Raw genomic sequence first — 15,036 nt, forward strand, 5'->3', positions numbered from 1 at the left:
ATTGATACTTTTGGAGGGAAAAAACACAGCCCAGATGATAATACCAGCTTCGAAATAAAATATTTGGCTTCGAAACCAAATTTTAGTGCCAAAAGTCAAATAACAACGGCTTCGAAACTACGAAGCCGGCGTCGAAGCACATTCCATACCTAATGGATGCAATAATGCTCAAGTATTCATTTACTTCAAAGGGATTAAAGACCTGTTTTAGGTTTCTCAATAAAAATAATGTTCTTCGAAGCAGGACTTGAGATCCCTTAAGCGTGGGAATTGTTGTTTGAAACATCAAAACCAATAATTGGTTTGTATTCAAGAAAGATGCTCTTTCTAGACTAAAACAATGCATCCCTAAAAAAGAGCTTTCATATTTTTGAAAGTACGGACTGTTATTCTAAGGAAAAATGATTGATCATATTGACCATGACCATATGTTGGTTATGATCGAAACAAACTTTAAGGGGTAAGATTGTTAAATTCGAAGCACCAATTTTAAATAAGAATCAACAAAAATTGTTAACTATATTCGATAAATTGGACAGGTTCATTGTTGGTTCTTTTAGTGTTTCATTTAAAATAATCGAGTCCAAGTTCGAAGGATAAGCTTGTTCAGTTCGAAGCTCTGAATTTGCTTTCAAAAGACAATGGAGATAAGATCAAACCATACCAAACAAAGAAAAAGTCTTAGTGGTATTAAAAACCAAAGCAATTACATCGGATGGCCCTATTTGGGTACAAACTCAAGCTCATAAAAATAGGGAATGTAATAAATAACAAGATCATGGAATTTAGTCCAACAATGATAAATGAATTTCTGTTCTTTCTTTATTCTATCCTCTATTTCTTCTAACATTGGCTGCATGAGTTGATGTGCTCTCACTTCGTAAAAGAGCTCTTCAGCCTTTATTTCGAATGTTGTTTCTCTCAATCCTTGTTCCAATTCGTCTATCTCTAAGTCATCCCTGTACGCAGAATCTTTATTCTTGAAATCATCGAATTCTTCAATGAAGTTCTCTACTTCGTACTGGGCATGAATTCGAAGGGACGAAAGTTGGTCTAAAGATTGTGTGGTGGCCATAGAGGTCCGATGCTAGTGGAGAAGCAATGGAAGTTGGTCCAAAAACATGTGAAGCTCTGCTTGGGCGAGGGGATTGAAGACATGACTCCGAGTCAGAATATCACAAGCCCATCGAAGGTTCTTGAAAGGGACTTCGTCCTCAAGAACATTGAATGGCAAGTGAGAAAAATCCGCGAGCAAAAGTTGAGCTTGCTTCCGCTCAGCTGGAGTAAGGGAAGGTGGAGGCTTGTAAGGAGGAAAGATCTTATCTGTGGAAAGGGCAAGCCTCAATCTCTTTGTCCAGCAAGGATTTAATGGAGGGAAAGGTGTGGATGCTTCTATTTCAGGAGATGGAACAAAGGCATTAATATAATCGAGCCAGTCAGAAGAACAAATCTTTGCCTTCTGGGCTAAGAATGATGGATTGTACCCTTGTGCCTCTTCTAGGCGTCGAGTGGCGTGCACTATCTTTGTAGGTATGGAGGATGTATACCATGCCACAAGCAAATTCTCTTCCAAACTGCGTCGATGGTCAATGGGTACGTAGGGATAGACCACCGAGCTTCGCGCATAAGAAGGGAACTCTAAAGGGTCAGTAAATTCGACAAAGTGACGGTTGATTCGTTCCCTCAGATCACAGACCTCAGGTTTTGACCAGCTTGTCCAGTCGGAAGCCCCAAAAGAGGAAGAAGTCGCAGCCTTGTCCCATGCAAAGGGTTGTGAAGAAGAACTTCCCATGTCCATATTTGCAACTTTCTGAATCAAAGGATTGAGAGCAGTTTGTTGGTAGTCCAAGGGTGAGTCAGAAGAAGAACTTCCCATGTCCATATTTGTGAGTTTCTGAATCGAAGGATTAAGGGCAATATGTTCGAAGTCCAAGGGTTGATAATTTGCAAAGACATCCATGACCTGAATATAGAAAGGTGGGTAAAGGTGGCTAATTAATGCATGGAGGTTCTTTCGAGGAGAAACAGCATCGTCATATGACTCTTCGTGTGCTCGATCATTGGAGGAGAAAATTGATTCGGCCATAAAATGTATCAGTCTGTTCGAATGCTAAGGTGGTGGGGGTGTTCAAAAGATTGAAGGAGAGTTTAATGCAGATAGTAAATGGCAGTTGCATTTCTAGGAAAATGCAAAACCCATGCACGTTCTAAGACGTGGAAAAAAGACCTTGATCCACTAATATCACCAAGTATTGGGTATAATAGTGTGGAGGGTAATGTTGGCTACATATTTTGTACAAGCCAATTACAATTTGACGCGTGGCAAAATAAGGGTAATATAGGAAGACTATTCAAGTCTTCAGTCCTGATCATACACGTGGCAGTTAGTATTGGTTATTACGAGATCTGAGTAGCAGTGGATCAACAAAGAGATGCAAGGTGATGTGGCATCAACGGTTACTCACATTCAAAATTCAAATTTAGGAGGGAAGCCTAACTGCAAATAATGGCGTAATGGAGCTAATCTTGAGGCAACATGATCGGCGATCATGGAGGAGCAGTTCGACGATTGGAAATACAATTCGATGGTCATCCTTGAGCAGTATAAATAGCAGAGAAGGCCCCAGAAAAAGCCCCCGAACTCAGATCCAAAAAACCAGTCTTATTCTACTTTACTTAGTTTTACATTTCCTGTTCTTTACATTCCTGTACTTTAAATTATGCACTGCACTTCATTCATAGGAGTAGTTTCAAGTAAATTGTCATTGTAAACCTTCTACGAGGCTGAGTTTAAATCATTGTAAGTTTTTTCATTCTAATGAAATGCTTCAGTTGTTCTTTATTTGATTGATATTTTGCTTAATTCTCCTAAATCAAGCCACCAGTAAAAGTCATCTTCATTGAAGCTGAGAGAACTAAAACACAAACGTCTGATAATTGGTTGGCAATTAAATTTCTTTAAGGACTGATCGATCCTTGCTGGCACGCTCGCAATTACAACAATAACCTTCGAAAGCCAAAAAGCCAACAGTATGTTATCCACACACAAAAATTAAGTCAATCACATAATCATAAGGTACTTCATCACCATTTGAGATCAATTATCATCAGATGGAACCCCTTTAAACCAAAGTTTTCATGGCAACAACTACACACCTTAGTGGCATGAGGAAGAGAAGGTAATGCTCAACTTCATTTCATATTCTTAGCCGGTATGCCGCAATTTTTCCTGCATTTGGTTGAGATTCACTAGAGCAGGTTCTATTTATTAAGGTGACTCTGTTAAAATCATTAATTTCTGTAGTTTATAATTTGATAGATATTTTCTTGGAAAGAGCTAGAATTGGTTTTTCTCATCAAAATCAAGACATTGGAAATATGGAACATTTATATGTTTGATAGGATTTATATGTAGAAATTTTATATAGAATTATTTGACCTATTTAAATTTTACATTCATTCATTGGAAAACAAAAGGTTGATTGATAATTGCCTTTGTCACATTATTCTGTATGAGTTTTTTTGTATAATAATTCTATAAGCTTAGCATTTTCTTTATTCTAGTATGGGATTCTTACATATTTCAATTCTATGATTTTTCTTAAGAATAATGCTTGGGACCCCCTTTTGGGAGTCACCCCCTCACCCCCCCTTTGCCACGTGGCAGGGGGTGATTGGAGGAGCAGGAAAAAAAAGAAAAAGAAAAAGAAAAGGTAACCAATGAGAGAGAGAGGGGGTCAAAGGGGGTGGGTGGAAAAGGGGGGATAAATCATTACTCTTTTCTTAATGACATTTAATGGAAATTGCTTCACCAATATTTATGGGTTTTTTTTATTATTTATTTTATATAATGTAATTTAGATGGTTGGAATGAAGAGGCCATATCCTTTCCCTCCAGACAATCCACCAGGCCCCTCTTTCCCTTGCAAATTTCCACCCATCTTTGTTCCTCCCATCACTAGATCAGATGAATCAGCTTCATGTGGCAATGGAGGCACAGTTAATATCGAACCCAACAATCCAATTTTCAGGTCAGCTTTCTTTTGATGATTTGTTATATATACAAAATGTGGTTGTAGTTGTGTTATTCTTGTATACTGACATTGAATTAGCATCCTATTTAGAGAAGGCCCTTCAAGCTCAACAGTCTTGTGTGAGCTGAATCCAAAGAAAGTGGTAAAAGAGAATGGCAATTTAAATGGAGATTTTCTCACATTGGCTTCTCCTCCAACAGCTTTGCCCCAATCTAGTTCAAAGTATAAGCACCTTTCATTGTATCAAACCCCATATACCTGAGAATTATTAGAACTTTAATCTCTACCACTTTAAGTGAGATTGAACAACAAAAATCCATTATCAATTTTTTGGATTCCTGATTTCATTCCAATCGCATAATCTAATAGTTCGCTTCCACTATATTTTCGGGGAAGTGCTGAAGACCCAATTCACCATCCTAGGCCCCAAAAATAGCCTTTATATAGGTTCTTTCCTCCAGCAAAGGCACAGATTGACCAAGCAACAACCACCGTTAGCGGCTGTAATGGTGAAGTTGGTGAGAAACTTGACCTCAATCTGAGTTAGTCCATTTCTTTCATGTTTTGGAAGGCCAAGTTGTTTTCCTCCAAGAATTGCTTTAGCCCATTGTTTGTGATGTTTTGGCAGGCTGTAGCTTTTTCTCTCAAACATGATAGGATGCGGGTTTTTTTTTTAACATTTGTTTTCATCTAGTTTTTTTTTTTTTTTTGGGAGGGGGGGTGGGTAAAAGTAGAGATACGAATATGGATATTGCATTATGTACGCATGAAGCATGAAGATGACAGTGGGGAGAGGTGCAATTGACTTGTTTTTATTTTGGGAGTAACAAATTTGATACAAGGAAGTTTGGTTGTGAAGAGATAATGTTGTAGATACTGATTTGTGCACAAAATGATGTTGTCATGATAGTAAACTAATTTAGCTCCCAAGATGTGTTAACAACACATATATTAGCGGCACATAGGTTGTAAATGAATCGAGTTTAGTAGTAGCTTGTTCAACACGGCTTGAAAACTTAATAAATTTCAAAATGTGTTCAATTCTTTTAGGTTAATTTTAAATGAGTTTTAATTGAGTTTATTGCAAGCCAACTTAGACAGCTTGATTTTTTATAATACATATGATTGAGTCGAGCCCAGTAGCAAATTTTTCAAACTTGATTTGGAAATTCTCCACAAGTTTTAAAATGTGTTTAAACTTGACTTGACTTGTTTACATAATAAGTTAATTTCTAACAAACATTTAACAAGCCAAAGTAACTTGTATGCTGTCTTGTAACCCTAACCACATAACATTTTATGCACAATTTATGTAAAAAGTACACGTCTGTTGCATTGTTGGTTGTGCAATATTTGGGTTTGTTAGGTTTGCTGTTTCAGTTTGTTTGGTTGGTGGATGAGTCAAGCACACCCTTTGATTGGTAAAAAGTTTTTGCTTGTGGATTTTGGGAATCTAATCACACTAGCAGATGAGTGATGAGAGCTATGGCTTACTGTGACAGATTTGTTCTATGGGGGAAGGATACCATGCTTACATCATGAATTGCCGGACCCCTATAAGGATTTGGATAATGAACTGCTATATAAATTTTATGATTTTTTCAATTTTTTTTGGTTAATTGATGTGTCATACACTAAACAAAACATTGACACTTGAAACAGGATTCACTATAATAATATTGTAAATGCCACACTAATTAATAAATATATATATATATATATATAATTTATTTGTATAACATTACTCTTCAAATATATACATATATATATATATATATATATTTGGGGTGCTAATATCAACAAAATTCATGTGAGTGGAATGAGAATTATTTTTAATTTTTCTTACTTTTATCATACAATGGTTCAACTTCTCTTCAATTATTGAGCTGTCCAACAGCTGACATGGGCCTGACTGAGTCCATGATAGTTAGAGGTGGTTCAACCAAAAAGCAACTAAAGTGCATTTCCATCAAATCTTATGTGATAACTTACCATGTAATATTTAATATTTCTAAAAAAAAAAAATTGTCATTTGTCTAAGTAGTATTTTGCATTGCCCTATGTATGTCATATTTGACATTAGCAAGGTGTCAATTATTTATTTATTTAATTTTTTTTCTTTGTTTATGCAGGACCCATATTAAGAGGGTTTTGTGAAAATATATATTTATATAAAAATAAAAAAATAACAAACAAACAAATTGAAGTAAAAAAGGAATTTGCTTATTGACAAGTGTTTATATTTGGAAATGTCAAATTACTAATCCTTCAAGTTTTAAAAAAAGAATCGTAATTCTTAACTTTAAAATAGGCTTTCTTAACCAAAATCTTGTACTTGTTAAGGCGATTTTCGGCTATCTCCAATGGCTTCTCCGGCGACCTTCAAATCTTTATTCTTCTCATCCATCCTTCACCAATCTTGTCTCTTTGAGGGGAAGGGAACCTACCGATTGACATTCTCCACGCCAACTTTGCTTTCAGCCTTGTAGATCTTGGCTATCCTTCTTCTCCAGCGTTGACTTTCGCTTTCCCCTTCCATTTTTCACCTGTCTGACACCACACTAGATCTGGTGACTTACAGCAAAGTGAAGGCAATTTCCGGTGGTAAACTAGCATTTTTCCCGCATATTTTTCAACAATGCTGTAAGTTATTTCTAGTTTTGTTGTTTTTGATTTGCTCGTCCCTATACTAGCCCTATTTCTAATCTAGCCTGGTTAGTTTCGGTAATCTGGGTGTTGATTTCCGGTTTGTTGGGTTCTGTTTTCCGGGGACCCTTTGTGTCCGTAGCCCTGTGCTTTTAGGTGTTGAGTTCATTGATAGACCATTTTTCCTTCTATGTGTTATAAAAAAAATTGTAATGCTTCATATTCCATAGGAGGAGAATTGAGTATGAAATTGATACAGAATGACTCAAAAATCTTAATCTCTAAGTCTTAAGACAAGCTGCAATGTCTCTCATTTTCGTAATGTGCTCATGCACACTCCTAGAATTGTTATGCTTCATACCTAATAGTTTATTCATTAGGGTGCTTGACAATGCCTTGTTAGAACTAACAAATTGCTCTTCAATAACCCTCATGTAGTTCTTAACCTTATCAGATGGTGGGAATGAGCCTCTAATGATCTGGTTGATATGTGACTTTATGAGCATTAGGCTTAAGCGATTAAATCGCTCCCACTTGTCATAAGCATTCTTTTCTACAGTGGAACTCTCATCCGTGGGTTCAAGAGGGCATCCACATGGAGTGCTAGATCAAGGTCCATGCACCCTAATGTCAAAAGGATTTTGTCCTTCCAGTCCGAAAAATTATCACCACTTAAGAAAGAAATACGATAAGACTCATTAGATAGTACAAAGGTAGAAATCACTGCAATTACCAAGAACATCGTTAATGCTTTGAAACAATGTCAAATTCAGTAACAAATCTAAACCTTCATGTGGATAGAAGTCACTAAACTGTATTAGATTTGCTATTACTTCATAATAAGACTAATGGATTCCAAAATATTCAAGGAAAAGAAAAATCATATATGTGGGTTTAGAGTGTCACTACAAAAAACTACACATTTGGCGACCAAAACAAATTTAGTCACCAAAAATGTACCTTTTGGCGACCAAAAAAAAATTAGTAACCAAAGGTTCACAATTCAGCTACTATTTGAATTTAGTCGAGATATATTGTCTTTTTGGCAACTAAAACAAAATTTAGTCACTAAATATATAGTAATCGGTGACTAAATAATAATCAGTCACCAAAAGTTTATATTTTACTCTTTTAATTGTAGGTTTAGTCACTAAACAAGGTTAATTGTCGACAAAAATATAGTTTAGTCGCCAAATATTATGGACATTTTTTTTACACCTTTTGGTGACAAAAAAAATTAGCCACCGTATATTTAATTTTTGCCGATGAAAAAAAAATTAGTAGCCAAATGATACTTTTGGCTACCAATATATTAGTCGTTATTAATTAATCATTGGCTGCTAAACAATTTTAATCATTATTCATCACTATTTGGCAACAAAAAAATAATTTAGTCGCTAAAGGTTGAATTTTTTTTTTATTGAGAGAAAGCAATTGATTTTGACGCCTAATATATATACACTATTTGTTCTGTCTCTCACACACACAATATACACTGTTTTGTCCCAATCACTTTTTGCTCTCACCAAACCTCACCCCCGCTCATCACCTACACTCGCCACCGTCGCACATCGCCACCTACAAATCACTAGAACCACTTAATCACAGGTATTTTTCTCTCGCTCTGTCGCTCTCAGTCTCTCTCTCCCTCTTTGTCACTCTCAGTCTTCTCCTTCTTTGTCGATCTCGCTCTCTCTCCCCCTCTCTCTCTCTCCCTCTCTCTCTCTTCCTCCCTTCCTCTATTTCCCCATTTCTCATACATAGCTCTAGGTTTTTATATGATTTTTGTTGTTTGATTGTGTGATGATTTCTTAACTCAAAATCCAGATTTTTGTGTTGATTTCCTACACTTGCTATAGGTTTGTGTTAATTTCTAGACAGAAATCCCAAATTTAAGCTCATGAGCTTAATTTGATTTTAGAAATATATTAGCTTAATGTGTGACTAGTAAGAGATTTTGGTTTTGTTTGTAGTGGGATGGTCATTCTACTATTGAAATGTTGATGTTGTACATCTTTTTACTGTAATTCTCTTGTAAATCAGTGAGTAATGTTTGATTGTTTGTAAGCATTGTTATTGTTGATTCACACTACTAGTTGATCTTTTATTTGTTTATAGTGCCCTTCCTTTTATTTTAAAAAAATTTAAAATAAATATTATGAACTTTTATATAAACAATATTTTGTTTTTATTTTGCTGGTTTTTGAAGTTTTGTTTTTTGTGTCTTCAAGTTATGGTTTCTTTAATGAAGCTGTAAACTGGATGCTTCAGTGTTTGAGCAATTTGAGTTTTTGGGACACGACTAGGGGTTTTGGCTCTGATGTTGTCTCCTTCAAATTTGATGTTATACATATTTGCACCAATAATTTTACTACCCCCAACACTACGCACAATTCTTTCAATGTAGTTCTATGCAAAAATTATATCATCACATAAAAACCATTCTACTTCTTCAATCTTTGTACTTGTCCACTGACCACAACATGCTTTCTTGCCTCAATCATGGTGATTGTACTTGTTCGCCCGTTGCATCCTTTTAGTGCCTTATTGCACATCTCCCCGTTGTTTTTGATAGTTAGCTATGGGATATGGTTTTACGTGATAACACCACCTCCACTACCACCGTACTCATATGCTAGCAGTTTAATTCCTTAATCAGTTTCATGTAGAAAGCTTAGAAATACCACTTGGGTTGAATAAGATGCTTGAAAATTACCATCTGTCTTGTTACTTAAGCACTTAACTTTATTATTAGCCTATGAATAAGATGCGTTTGGCAGATTTGGTGTGTTTTTGCTTTTGAGGGCATATATCTTGCTTTCATTTATTCTGTTTTGGTCTTCACATACAGACAAGTTCAGCCATTTTTCTAGTTTAGTTCTCTACTTTGCTGCATTGCACATGGCTTTGTATTATGTGATGTTTCTCTTTATGTACTCTATTTTGTATTGTAACGTTTTGCTTCAAATAAAGCTTTTCTTTGCTAATAAAAAACTTATTACCTTGTTTGAACCCAATATTTTGACTGTATCTTTTGAGTGACAATGTTGTTAATGTAACTTCAAGGCTTTCATCATTAATTTAAATATAAATGAATTCTTATTTAAAAATTATAATTCAGACACAACTTTACTAAATGGAAAAGGAAAATTAAGTCCAACTATTATGACATATTGACTTTTTTCTCCTTTAATGATCTTTTTGTTTTAATTTTAAAAACATTTTAAATGTTTAGGTTATATTCGACAAGACAAACTAAAAAAAAAAAAAATTATGTTGAAGACCAAAAAAAAAGAAAAAAAAAAAAATGAGTCAAAAACAGTTGGTTTTTCTTTACACATTTTTCATTTTAAAATCCTTTAATGGCCCTTTCATGTGTTTATGAGGAATTAACATATATTCTTATGTTGTTAAACATGTTTAAACTTTTTAGTTGTATCTTTATAGAGCAGTGTTTGTTTTCAAGTATACTACCATATGATATAATTGGCTTTTGCATAGAGAAGGAAAAAAGAAAAGAAAATCATATGAGCGACCACAACAACTGTCCTTTACCAAAGTTGAAACTAGCATGTGCAAGATTGGATGCTGAACTAGACACTAAAGGCAGGGCAAGCTGTCACTTTTATTGTTCAAAGGCTTTTATGTCTACCTTGGCAACGATCAGTTATTTGACAATGACTGTCATGCAAAAACAACACTTTCTATTGGTTAATTTTAATTTTAATTTTTAATTTTTTTGTTAAAAAGCATGAAAGTATTGTTCTAAGTTGTGATTACTATTCATATTCCTTGTAGTTCATGTAGAAAGTTTAGTTTAACAACCTACGGTAAACTTTACGAGCTAGAGGCAAGGCAAAGAAACATAGTCAAAACGTGAACACCTTGAGCCTGCAAGAAGAAAATGACCCTTCTTATGAAGTTGATAAATTGTGATCTAGCCAAGCTTGCTTTATCACAAAACCTAAAAGACTAATAGCTGCTTTCGTCTTCTTACTATAGAACACTGAGCAGAATTATTCCTTGTTAAAACTTTGCACAATATGCATTTGACTTTGACGTAATTCCCTTAGTCGAAAATGGGCGTTCCAAGGGTGAAAATTCAAAATAGCCCCCGAACCATCATGTGGCTCTCATGAACAGTTTTCCCATGACAAAAAAGACCTGTGACAACAGATGAAATGTAATTCGGACCCATAGGTTGGGAGTTAGAGCCGAAAATGACTTAAACTTAGTCGAAACAGGGCGTTCCAGGGGCGAAAATTCAAAACAGCCCCCGAACCACCATGTTGTAGACACCCCATTTTTGATCGACCTTAAGACTCAGACGTCATCGATTGAGCACTCGGTGATTGCGCATGTTGTACTCGTTTCGAGGTTTCGGAGTTCTTGGCTAAGAGCCTCGCCTCCGGACCTCGGGACTCTTTGTACTTTGACTCGGTCTGCGGACTAAGTCTTGTTTTCTCTTCCCGGAGGGAAGAAGAGGTCATGTAGACCATCTCTCAGTGGCCGCAGGCTACTTTTCGTGGTCGCAGGCCACTGTTCCCGTTTGGAGACTAGTTTTCGATTTTCGGAGCCATCGGCGGCATGCCTCGGTTCGAGATCGCTTAACATTCTCCGTTTGGCACGGTTTTTGGCACACACCTTGTTTCCTATCTCTAGAGGGACATTACAGCTCAGGAGACCACCTTTGTAGTCACACACCACTTTTGGTGCTTAACAACCTGTTTTCGGGGCACCCGGCCGCGCGTTTTGCCCTCCAAATCCTCGTTTTGCATCGGTGTTGGTTCATTTTTGGCATGAACCTTGTTTTCATTGTTTTGAAGGTGGTACAAGGGTGGGAGACCACCTTTTCTCTTGGAGACCACTTCTCTCTTCGCCAACTGATTTTCTTGTTGGGAAACTGGTCTCCTTGATTTTTGAGTCACATTTGCTGATCTCCCATCATACCACTAGCTTGCATTCAGTTGGGAGACCATCAAATGGACTGGCTGACCAACTATTTTTTGGGAGACCACTTGCCTTGGTCGGTTGACCAGGGGAAGTGGTCGGCCGACCACCTTAACTGGTCGGCCTACTCCCTCCAGTTTTGTCTCTGTGAGTTGTTGCCAGATGTGCCAACTGGAAGGCACAGATTGTATCCTCCATACACGTGTATGGAGGATTTGCACCCATGCTCTAGCTTTCCTGAGGAAGCTTGAACCCTTGTTCTAGCTTCTTAAGGAAGCTTGAACCTTTACTCTAGCTTCTTGAGGAAGCTTAAACCTTTGCTCCTCTATAAGAGAGAGGGCCTCCCTCTCCTTATACCAGGTTCCAAAAAAATTTTTTAAGGCAAAATATATATCCCTTTCTATATCTCTACATTTTGGCTTCAAAAGTGCATTGTTCTTGGCCTATTGCACCACACCTCATAGCCACACACCTCCACCATTGATTTGAGATTCTTGGAGGGTATTTTCAGAGGTTAAAGAGTTGGTTTTGGGCTGGAGAAGTTGCTGGTTTTGCTGAGATTCAAGGGTAATCACTTTTCCCACTTTTAAGCATTATTTTGATCCTTCTCTTAGCCTCATTTGCATGCTTATTTGAGCTTTGTTGTCAACTGAAAAAAGATTCATATTTAAGTGTTTTTCATGTTTGTTTAAGGCTCTTTTGGTGTTGGGGGTCATCTACCCTCTTGCATGCTCTATTTAGCCTTGTTTTGTGCCATGCCATAAAGCATTCGAGCTAGTCTTTGCTTGGCCTTCCTACCAGTGAAATCCAGTAGATTTTTAGTGGTGATAATGTGGTTTTGAGGGCCTAGATCAGAGGGGGGTGACCCTTTCTCTTGTTGTCTTGTTTACTAGCATTTTTGGCCTACCAAAGGAGCATATGTTTATACCATTTGGAGGCCTAGTTCAGGCACTTTTTGGTGACTTCTAGGACCTACCTAGGCTCTGGCCATGGCTGGTTTGGTCCCCTTTTGCTTGCTTTTTGCATGTGTAGAGTAATCCCTTTCATGGCTTATCAAAGGAGCATGTCATTCTTGCATGTATTGGTCATGTTTCAGTAGGTTTTTGGTCATTCTTTGGCATATCATAGCTCTGTCTTTGACTAGTTTAGTGGCCTCTTGAATGCTTCACATGCTTGTAGTGTAAACCATGCTTTACATTGCATGTTGTTTTGGCCATTGATTCTAGCATATTTTGGCCATACTTCAAACTGATTTTGTTCATATTTTGGGCTTCCTTAGCTCTTTTTTGACGTCTCTTGGTTGAATGATGCTTGCCATGTATAATTGTAGTGTAATATCCTTGCCTAGCCTTGAGTTTTAGAGCCCCTTGCATGCTTAACTTGAGGTGTTTCCATGTCTTGGCATCATTGAGCATGTTATTTAAGAGCCTATACTTGTGTCATGTTCCCATGTTTTTCACTCTTTAAATGTGTTTGAGAGTTGTACTTGCATACCTCATTTATGGGCCATTGCATGAGCTTCATTTTTGTGCATTTCAAGCCATCATCTTAGTCCATTTTGCCACTGTTTTGGGCCTGCATAGGGACTGTTTGGGGTTAGTTTGTTCATTTGGGCATTGCTTTGCATACCTCTAGTGTAATGCACTTCACTAATTTCGGTATTTGAGCCATTCAATATGCATAACATGAGTTGTTTGCATGATTCAGGACCATTTTGTATGTCATTTCAGAGCTTGAACATGTGTTGTTGTATGCCATATTTCATCCTTTCCATGCTTTCATCTAGTTGTATCTTGTGCCCTAGATTTTAGGCCCTTGCATCTTGCATGTTTGCATGTGTTTTGTTGCCTCATTTTCATCATGTATGGCCACTAATTTGGGTGTGGCTGAAGCCCATTCATTTTGGTTTAAGTCCATTTTGCATCGAGTATGCCATTGTAGTTCATAGCATTGAGTATACCGCGTTGTCGCATGTTTGATCATTGCATTGCACATGCCTTGTTCACTCCATTGTGTATGATAGTCTTCATATGTGCATTGTGTATGACGTATAGTATCGTATGCATTGAGTATGCCATTGTTAGTTCGTAGCATTACGTATGCTGGTTTGCATGTTTGCACGTCATCCTTTGCATGTTTGCATGACTTGGTTGCATCGCTTTAGGATCGCATACTTGAGGTCGCATTGTGCATGCCATTCTACTTGTTGCATTGTGTTTGGAATAGGAGTTAGTCCAAACACGGGAAACGAGGGACGTTTCACACTCCAAGTGATGAAACGTGCCTCGATTCTCAGTCGCCGACACTCTTGACTAACACATGATGGAGTTTAGGCATTTATGTGTTTATATGTGCATTCATTTCATATTGAGTCATGCAATCCAACTCCTCGGTCATCATGCATCAAGATACGTGATTGGTGGCCCGAGGATCAAGGACTACACTCCCTAGAGCTTATGCAATGATGGGGAGAGTGGTCGTGCACACATGTGTTGCAAATACCTTGTCATGCCTCTCTCTTGCTCCTTGTTGCAGAAAACCAGAAGCCAGAGGTAGAAATTGGTCGGCCGACCAGCTTTTCTTGTAGGCCGACCACCCCTTTTGGTTTCTCCCACAAAAAGTGGTCGGCAAGTGGTCTCCAAGGCCAATAGCTGGTCGGTAGCCTTCCCACAGATTCCCAGGGTGCAGTTTCAGCCTTCTGAAGCCTTATGCAAGTTTTTGAGATCAATTGCAAACAAAGGCGAGTTGGGGCGTCGCGATGGATTTCTCGACAAGGCGACTCGAGCATGCATGCATCCTTTATCATTCAAGATAGAGCTGAGGCAGTCCGTTTCATGTAGTTTGCATGATAGTTTAATTGCTTACTTAGGTAGTTTGTTAATTAATTAGAGTTATGTAATAATTAGTTGTAATTTATTATTTATTTTGGTTGTGTAATAACTAGCTTAATTAGATTAGCTTAGATTAGCTAGTTGGTGTTGTATTACTTATTCGAACCCTCCGTCGAGAGGGCCAACTGTTGTAATAAGTGTGCATATGTGTGATGCATGTCTTCCAACCCCACATCTTTCTCCCTTTTATTTACCAGTTTATGATGGTTAGTTTAGGGCATGTTTCAATTATCATCCTTATGCCTCGCATGTTTGCATTCATTCATCTGTCTTGCATGCACCGGGCTCGGCGCATCATACTAACTGCATCGTATTTCAATTCCAAGTTGAATGCATGTTACCTGTAGCATCTCATATGCCATCTTAGAATAGCCGAGCCTATCTTAGTTGCATTCTTGCATGTGTTGCATTAGGCATCTCAGCATAGTTAGGATTCATGCATGTTTTCTAATTAGCTTCTTTCTTTGGCTCGGAGTACTCGGTAAGTGTTTATGTTTTAGCATCCTTGCATGCGT

The 15,036-nt window shown here is 37.4% G+C and overlaps 1 long non-coding RNA gene across 1 annotated transcript; it reads left to right on the forward strand.

Annotated features, from left to right (window-relative positions):
- Positions 1-6,189: 6,189 nt before the first annotated feature.
- Positions 6,190-14,693, forward strand: LOC145795446 (uncharacterized). The gene is made up of 2 exons (XR_014336408.1): positions 6,190-12,197; positions 14,166-14,693. It is a non-coding gene; the product is annotated as an uncharacterized LOC145795446 (long non-coding RNA).
- The last annotated feature ends 343 nt before the right edge of the window (positions 14,694-15,036 follow it).

This window comes from Camellia sinensis, chromosome 7, assembly GCF_055761805.1.
Source record: "Camellia sinensis isolate YWXY chromosome 7, ASM5576180v1, whole genome shotgun sequence".
Taxonomy (NCBI): Eukaryota; Viridiplantae; Streptophyta; class Magnoliopsida; order Ericales; family Theaceae; genus Camellia; species Camellia sinensis.